Source organism: Cornus florida, unplaced genomic scaffold (assembly GCF_030987335.1).
Source record: "Cornus florida cultivar Cherokee Brave unplaced genomic scaffold, ASM3098733v1 CherokeeBrave_3.0.0_Hap2_Chr06, whole genome shotgun sequence".
Taxonomy (NCBI): Eukaryota; Viridiplantae; Streptophyta; class Magnoliopsida; order Cornales; family Cornaceae; genus Cornus; species Cornus florida.
The window spans coordinates 77,048,335-77,057,713 of NW_026775576.1; positions in this window are offsets into that span (position 1 = coordinate 77,048,335).

Consider the following 9,379-nt stretch of genomic DNA (forward strand, 5'->3'; position numbering starts at 1 on the left):
GGACTCACAAGCATGGAACATCAAACATCAAGAGTAGATTGTCCTCCCATCTAACATTATACTACCACTACACTAAATCTACACTACTAGCATGAAAATAAAGCTATCTAGACTAGGGGAGAGGCACAAACCATCAAGAATAGGCATAAACCATCAAATGAACCAAAATAGCATTCATTAAGCATATCATCTTGATAATCTCTAGATCTATAGCATCAATACACATAGACATGCATCAAAAACACTAAATCTAGAGATAAGCACATGAATATCCTACTCTAGCATACATAGACATATGGGTAGAATAGAATAGTCAATTGGAAGCATTAAACCATACAAACCATGAAATAATCAAGATTTATATTTACATAAATATCAAGATGTATCATACAATACTAATCCCTCAATAATACACAAGATTAGAATATAGAAAGCATAGGGCGAGTAGGGATCGTCCCAAGGGATTTGATGGTGTATCGAATTGTGAACTATGGTAATTAGGGTTAGTAGGTCAAGTGATCACACAATTGGTTGGTTGGTTGATTAAGCTAAATTGAATTCAACTAAATAAAATAATATGAGGTAAACAAGAGAGAGAGAGGTCTTGGGGTGTAGAGATCACCACCAAGCAATACTTTTCTATACTACTAACAAGTGATCAATTGAGGGTAATGGATGTGTTGCAATATGATAAGGGTGTGTGTGTGCATTAGGTTGATTCAATTGGCAAGGATGACAAATTAAGCAAGTATTGTCTAAACATCATGTGAAGAGCACAATATATCTAAGCAATAGAGCATATATTGTCTAGACAATATGGGGATAGCACAATAGATCAAAACAAGTCATTAATCCTTCATTAAGCTCACAATCCACATGCAACACAATATTAGAGGAATATGCCATTTGGACTCACAAGCATGGAACATCAAACATCAAGAGTAGATTGTCCTCCCATCTAACATTATACTACCACTACACTAAATCTACACTACTAGCATGAAAATAAAGCTATCTAGACTAAGGGAGAGGCACAAACCATCAAGAATAGGCATAAACCATCAAATGAACCAAAATAACATTCATTAAGCATATCATCTTGATAATCTCTAGATCTATAGCATCAATACACATAGACATGCATCAAAAACACTAAATCTAGAGATAAGCACATGAATATCCTACTCTAGCATACATAGACATATGGGTAGAATAGAATAGTCAATTGGAAGCATTAAACCATACAAACCATGAAATAATCAAGATTTATATATACATGAATATCAAGATGTATCTTACAACACTAATCCCTCAATAATACACAAGATTAGAGTATAGAAAGCATGCTTGGGGCTAACTCTAGCCCCAAGAAGATGTCTAGCCACTCATGGTAGTGATGATCCAACCCTCAAGGGCTAACTCCACGGCTACTCCTTGTAGATGAGAAAACATCGTCCAGGAGGAAATTCTAAGAGTCCACGACTCAACGAAATGTGAAAATGAATCCCATACGAGGATCCAGGCTCAAAACAAGGCATTGAGCAATAACTTTCATTAATTGCACAATGGTCCCTCCAAAAAGTGAAAACTGCGAAACTGCCCCAGAATGAAAATATCTTCCAAAAGATATTTTCTTAGATACCCCTAAAATAAAATATCTTTAAAAGATATTTATGAAAAATACCCCAAGAAAAGAAAAAGTTTCCAAAGAACTTTGCATTTATGCCCCTATGGATACCGGGAGCAATCAGAGTACTTTCTCACAAAAGTAAAGATACGTATCTCATAGAAATCATTGGGAATGAAGATACGCGAAGTCAGAAACCAACTCCAAACACAAGAAGTGTGGTTACGCAAACAGAGTGACAAACGAGGAAAAGACGAAATAGGGAAAAAGATAAAATAGGGAAAAGACAAAAAGTGAATAATGTCGAAAAACAAAAAGTGCAGAACTGACTCGGTCCTCAAAGGAAGTTGTCAATCCACAAAAAAGAGTCTCGAAAATCACTCCAGAGCACTCGAGACGACACTAATTGACAAGAAACCAAACTCAGAAGGGAAAAGACAACGGAAAAAATTTATCCGAAAAATCCGGGTCATTACAGAGAGGTCTTGGGACTTAGAGATCACCACTAAACATCACATTTGTAGACACTCAATATATAATTAATGAGGGGAAACATGTATTGCAATATTAGTGTGTGTGTGTGTGTGTGTGTGTGTGTGTGTGTGATTATTTCAACAAGCATGGATGACCAATTAAGTATATATTGTCTAAGCAACATAGTAAATTACACAATATATCAAACTAAGCCATTATTCATTCCTTTAAGCTCACAATCCAAACACATCACATGGTTAGAGAAATATACTACTTGCATTCATAAGCATAGAATATCAAACAATAAGCATGGATTGTCCTCTCATCTAACAAAGTAAGGCAACTACTCTAAAACTAAATTAGGGACATGAAAATTAAACTAGCTAAACTAAGTTAGGGAGAGGCACAATCCATCAAGAAATGAGTATGAACCATTAAATAAACCACAAGAGTATTCTATTAAGCACTATGCATTGACACTCTCTAGATTCATAGCATCAACACATATATACATGCATCAACAATACAAAAAAACTAAAGATAAACACATGAATATCTATTCTAGCATACATAGACATATGGATAGAATGAAATGATTAATTAGAAGCATTAAATCACATAAATCATTGAATAAACAAGATTTAAGTCGCTCTAAAAATTATTACCTAATAAAATTCAAATAAAATATTTATTAAAACTTTAACACTAAATATATTTCAAATAACCTAAAAATTATTTAAAGAGTTCAAATTATCTATTTTATCTATTTGTTGTTTCTAAAAAAATCTATACTCTCTCTATATATAAGTCACTCTAAAACTTATTACCTAATAAAATTCAAATAAAATATTTATTAAAACTCTAACACTAAAAATATTTCAAATTATCTAAAAATTATTTAAAGAGTTTAATTCAAATTACAAATTTCCTAATAAAATTCATAAAAATTAATTTAAAGAGTTTAATTCAAATTACAAATTACGTAATAATATTCATAAAAATTAATTTAAAGAGTTTAATTCAAATTAAAAATTACAAATTACCTAATAAAATTTATTTTTATTGTCTCACATTAGTTTTGAGTTATAAAGGATTACATGGAAGTTTCTTATAAAACTATACACCTAAAGAAAAATCAATCATACATTTAAGTGTAGTGCTAAATTTTTTTGGGTCGGCTTTTTGGCTAACCTTTCTCGGCCTTTTGTTTATAATAAATAAATTTTTATATCAATTTCAATCTAATGCTTGATTAGTTTAATTTAATTAAAAATTATTATAATTGAATTTGTATTGTAAATTTTAAATTATACTATGTAAAATTACCTAATAAAATTCAAATTACTAATTACCTAATAAAATTCAAATATATACTATTATATATATATATATATATAATTTTTAAAATATTATTTATAAAATTCAAATTACCTAAAAGAATTTATTATTTTGCAAAACTCAAACTCTACCACCAATTTCTGTATTAAAATAATAAATATTTCCTAATTAATAAAAAATAAAATATAAATATTAATATAAAAACCTAAAAGAATTTAGTAATTTACATAACTCAAACTTTTTCACCAATTTCAAAATTCAGTATTTCAGTATTAATATAAAAAATAAAATAATTTATTATTTTACAAAACTCAAACTCTAGCACCACTTTCAAATTATCTAAAACTCATCTCGACTATGTAAGATAAATACAAGCATATCACACAAACAAACAAATATATATCATTATATATGCAGACATTTGTATGTGTATATATCTATATCTCTATCTATATTTATATTATTATTAAATGTGCAAAATGTTTTAGTATTTCAGTATTTATTTATTAATACAAAAAAAGAGTTTTTATAAGTAAAAAATTACCTAAAAATTATTTAAAGAGTTTAATTCAAATTACAAATTACTTAATAAAATTTATAAAAATTAATTTAAAGAGTTTATTTCAGATTACAAATTACCTAATAAAATTTATTTTTCTTGTCCCACATTGGTTTTAAGTAAAAAAAGATTATATGGAAGCCTCTTATAAAACTATAGACCTACAGAAATAATAATCACACCTCTCTCGGTCATTTGGCTAAGATCAAGTGTAGTACTAAATTTTTTTGGGTCGGCCTTCTGGCTAACCTTCTTGGTCATTTGCCTAAGATTAAGTGTAGTACTACTTTCTCGGCCTTTTGGCTTTCAGTATTTATTTATTAATATAAAAAAAAGAGTTTTTATAAACAAAAAATTACCTAAAAATTATTTTAAAAGTTTAATTTAAATTACAAATTACCTAATAAAATTTATAAAAATTAGTTCAAAAAGTTTAATTCAAATTACAAATTACCTAATAAAATTTCATTTTTCTTGTCCTACATTAGTTTTAAGTAAAAAAGATTACATGGAAGCCTCTTATAAAACTATAGACGTAACGAAATAATAATCACACCTTTCTCAACCTTTTGGCTAAGATCAAGTGTAGTACTAAATTTTTTTGGGTAGGCATTTTGGCTAACATTTCTTGGTTTTTTGGCTAAGATCAAGTGTAGTACTACTTTCTTGGCCTTTTAGCTTTCAATATTTATTTATTAATATATAAAAAAAGAGTCTTTATAAACAAAAAATTACCTAAAAATTATTTTTAAAGGTTTAATTCAAATTACAAATTACCTAATAAAATTCATTTTTCTTGTCCTACATTGGTTTTAAATAAAAAAAAAAAGATTACATGGAAGTCTCTTATAAAACTATAGAGCTAAAGAAATAATAATCATGTATTTTTTAGCCTTCTGGCTAAGATTAAGTGTAGTACTACTTTTTTGGCCTTTTGGCTTTTAGTATTTATTTATTAATATATAAAAACAGAGTTTTTATAAACAAAAAATTATCTAAAATTTATTTAAAGAGTTTAATTCAAATTTCAAATTACCTAATAAAATTTATAAAAATTAATTTAAAGAGTTTAATTCAAATTACAAATTATGTAATAAAATTCATTTTTTCTTGTTCCACATTGGTTTTAAATAAAAAAAGGATTACGTGGAAAAATTATTTAAAAATTATTTAAAGAGTTTAATTCAAATTATAAATTACATAATAAAATTTATAAAAATTAATTTAAAAGGTTTTATTCAAATTATAAATTACCTAATAAAATTTCATTTTTCTCGTCTCCTATTGGTTTTAAGTAAAAAGGATTATATGGAAACCTCTTATAAAACTATAAACCTAAAGAAATAATAGTCACACCTTTCTCAGTCTTTTGGTTAAGATCAAGTGTAATACTAAATTTTTTTGGGTCGGCCTTTTGGCTAATCTTTCTTGTTTTGTTTGGCTAAGATTAAGTGTAGTACTACTTTCTTGGCCTTCTGGTTTTCAGTATTTATTTATTAATATAAAAAAAAAAAGAACCTTTATAAACAAAAAATTACCTAAAAATTATTTTAAAAGGTTTAATTCAAATTATAAATTACTTAATAAAATTTATAAAAAATAATTTAAAGAGTTCAATTCAGATTACAAATTACCTAATAAAATTCATTTTTCTTGTCCCACATTTGTTTTAAGTAAAAAAGATTACATGGAAGTCTCTTATAAAACTATAAAGCTAAAGAAATAATAGTCACGCATTTTTCGGTCTTTTGGTTAAGATCAAGTGTAGTACTATTTTCTCGGCCTTTTGGTTTTCAGTATTTATTAATATATAAAAAAAAGTTTTTATAAACAAAAAATTACCTAAAAATTATTTAAAGAGTTTAATTCAAATTACAATTACCTAATAAAATTTATTTTTCTTGTCCCACATTGGTTTTAAGTAAAAAAGATTACATGGAGGTCTCTTATAAGATTATAGACCTAAAGAAATAATAATCACACCTTCCTCGGCCTTTTGGCTAAGATCAAGTGTAGTACTACTTTGTCAACCTATTGTTTCTAAAAATATATATATTCTCTCTATATATGCCTTTTTTTTGCCTTGCTACACAAAATATATTTCGAATTTTACAAACTCTAAAAATTATTACATAATAAGATTCAAATAAATTATTTATTAAAACTCTAACATGAAATATATTTCAAATTATTGAAACTCTAAAAATTATTACCTAATAAAATTCAAATAAGATATAATTATTACCTAAGAAAATTCAAATAAAATATTTATTAAAACTCTAACACGAAATGCATTTCAAATTATATATTTTAAATTATAGAAACTCTAAAAATATTACCTAATAAAATTCAAATAAAATATAAAAATTTTTACCTAATAAAATTCAAATAAAATATTTATTAAAACTCTAACACGAAATACATTTCAATTTATATATTTCAAATTATAGAAAATCTAAAAATTATTATCTAATAAAATTCAAATAAAATATTTATTAAAACTCCAATACAAAATATATTTCAAATTATGGAAACTCTAAAAAAGAGTTTCTATAAAACTCTGAAAATTATTACCTAATAAAATTTAAATTACCTATTTTATATATTTGTTGTTTCTAAAAAAATCTATACTTTCTCTATATATAAGTCTTTTTTCGCCTTCCTGTAATCACATCAGTTTTATATGTTTTGTTCCAAGGTACTTGTAACCCCCATTATGCATTGTTTTATCCCCCAGATTATGCATTGTTTTATCATTTTTTTGTTTGTCTCACCCCCATATCATGCATTATTTTATTATTTTTTATTTATCTTATACCCAGATCATGAATTGTTTTATTAATTTTTATTTATCTCATACCCATATCATGCATTGTTTTATTATTTTTTTGAGTAATAAATTCTTTTATATGTCCATGGCTTATGCTTTCCGAATATGATATTCTCTGTAGAATAACCCTCAGCATTTTAACCCCCGAAGAAACTGACTATTTGACTGGCCACATTCATAATGGTGAAACTGAAGTTGTTGAATTGAAGTTTCTTAATAACAACTCAATTGAAGTTGAGGAGCATGAAGTATTAAGCTTAGAAACAATAAAATTTAATTTTGTGAACTTCAAGGAGTTGAACAAGTACATTGATGCAATATATATATATATATATATATATATATATGGGTTAGTTTTCGTTTAATTCTCAACTCTCCATATATATGTTCTCTCTTGTATATATATTTAAAAAAAAATTAAAATTAAAATTAACATTAACATTAATATTTTATTTTTTATTTTATTTTTAATCTTGCTAGATATTTTGGGAATTGTTATTGAGGTATCTCTTTCATTGAACATGTAAGAAGAACAACAAAGACACAACCAAAAAGCAGGAAGTCATTATAATGGATATAAGATATGTCATTATAATGCAAATATAATATAATGACTAAAGTAATTAAATTTTATTACAGTTGAAGGACAACTACTTTGACATTATAGGAGGATCTTGCTGATAATGAAGGAAACTTTATCATGGAGCTAATACAGGAAAGACCTATTATCACACTTACACATGTGGCAATCAACACCTACAAAGGTAAATTATCATACAAATTGATATTATTTACACTATATATTATTAAGTAAATCTATAATAACAAACTTTTACAAATAACAATGTATATTCTAGGTCCGTCTCTTCAAACACAAAAAAAGATCTACATTGCAAATTAATTTGAATATTGAAAGTGTCAAAGCATTAAGATATTGATTCGTTATTTATTGTAACTTCTTTTACATTATATATACACTATTTGTAGAAGGAGAACATGTTTTTTTGTTTTATTTATTTAATTATTTTACAAAATAATTTATATGTGGACAGGTCCAAAGAGAACATAAATAACAAAGATATAAAAAGTTTGATTTCTAGTACAAAAGATCAAAAATTCAATGGTGCTGAAAAGTCAAACTTCAAGACATAATAGGAAAATCTATAATGTCCTTTGAGGTATTAAATTTCAATATATTTCTTAATCTTTCTTAATTGTGTATCACATTTTTATATTCAATTTATATATTGAGAAGTTATATTTTGTTGCACAACCTGCAGAAACCAAATTACTTTTTTGAAGCAATAATTGAAAATGTTGTTAATGATCGCAAACCGTGGTACAACGTGTATGAAAAATGCAACAAGAAAATTAAAGTTGAAAAAGATAGAGTATATTGTCCTCGATGCAACACAACAGACCCAAAATGCTTTCAAAAGTATTATTATATCTTAAAATCTCATTATTGTATTTATTTCATTGGTTTAATAATATTACAAATACATAATTTTTTGTCTTTACTTATGTGCAGATTCATGATGATAATTAAAGTGCGAAGTATGGAATATATTGGAACACTTGTAACCCTAACAGTGTTCAATGATTGTCAAATATTAATAAATTGTTCACTAGATGATTTGCTAAAATTACAAATTGAGGTGATTTTCCATCCTTATTCATTAAATTTTAATTAAATTAAAAAAATATTTACTTGAATTTCTCAATAGCTCTAAATTATCAGTAGCTCTAAATTATATTTGTTCTCTTTGCAAGACATGGATGAATTTAGCAACAAAGTGACAAGCTGCAAAGGAAAATATTTTATTTTTCTGGCGAAGATAGACAATACTCAACCAGTCGTGAAAACTTATTTTGCGGTGGAAGAAATAAAAGAATTGACATTTGACAATAATTCATTTCATGAAGAAATGAGATATGCAAAAAAGATAAAGAATGAGAAATAAATAATTTAAGAATATTTTTATTTTCAAACAGTTATAGTTTTGGATTTTCTAATATATTTTGTTTCTTTTAATGTGACAATTATTATAATCTAAAAATTGTTGGTAGCCTTTCGGATTTTATAGGATATAGAATTTTTATATAGTATTTATTTATATGAATATTTTGTAAATTATAGAATTTTATTTTCATATATATTTGTAAATGTTTATAATTTTCATTTATACATTAATGGAAAAACTTATTTTGTTTCTTTTGAAGTGACAATTATTACTCTCTAAGGCATTCTGACCTGAAACTGTTTTGTCCTTATTTTTTATAAAACTATAAATAATTAAAAAAATATATAAAAATATAAATTATATAAGTTAGAAAATATTCATCACATGCATTGCACGTGCCTTTTACTAGTTATTATTAAAAGTGTAAATTTTTTCAGTGTTTAAGTATTTATTTATTAATATAAAAAATATTTATTAATTGATATTAAGTGATTTAAAATAAAATAGTTTCAAATCATTATTAAAACAATAAAAAAATATATAGGTAAAATGGGTAATTATTTAATAAAATAATTTATCAAATAATA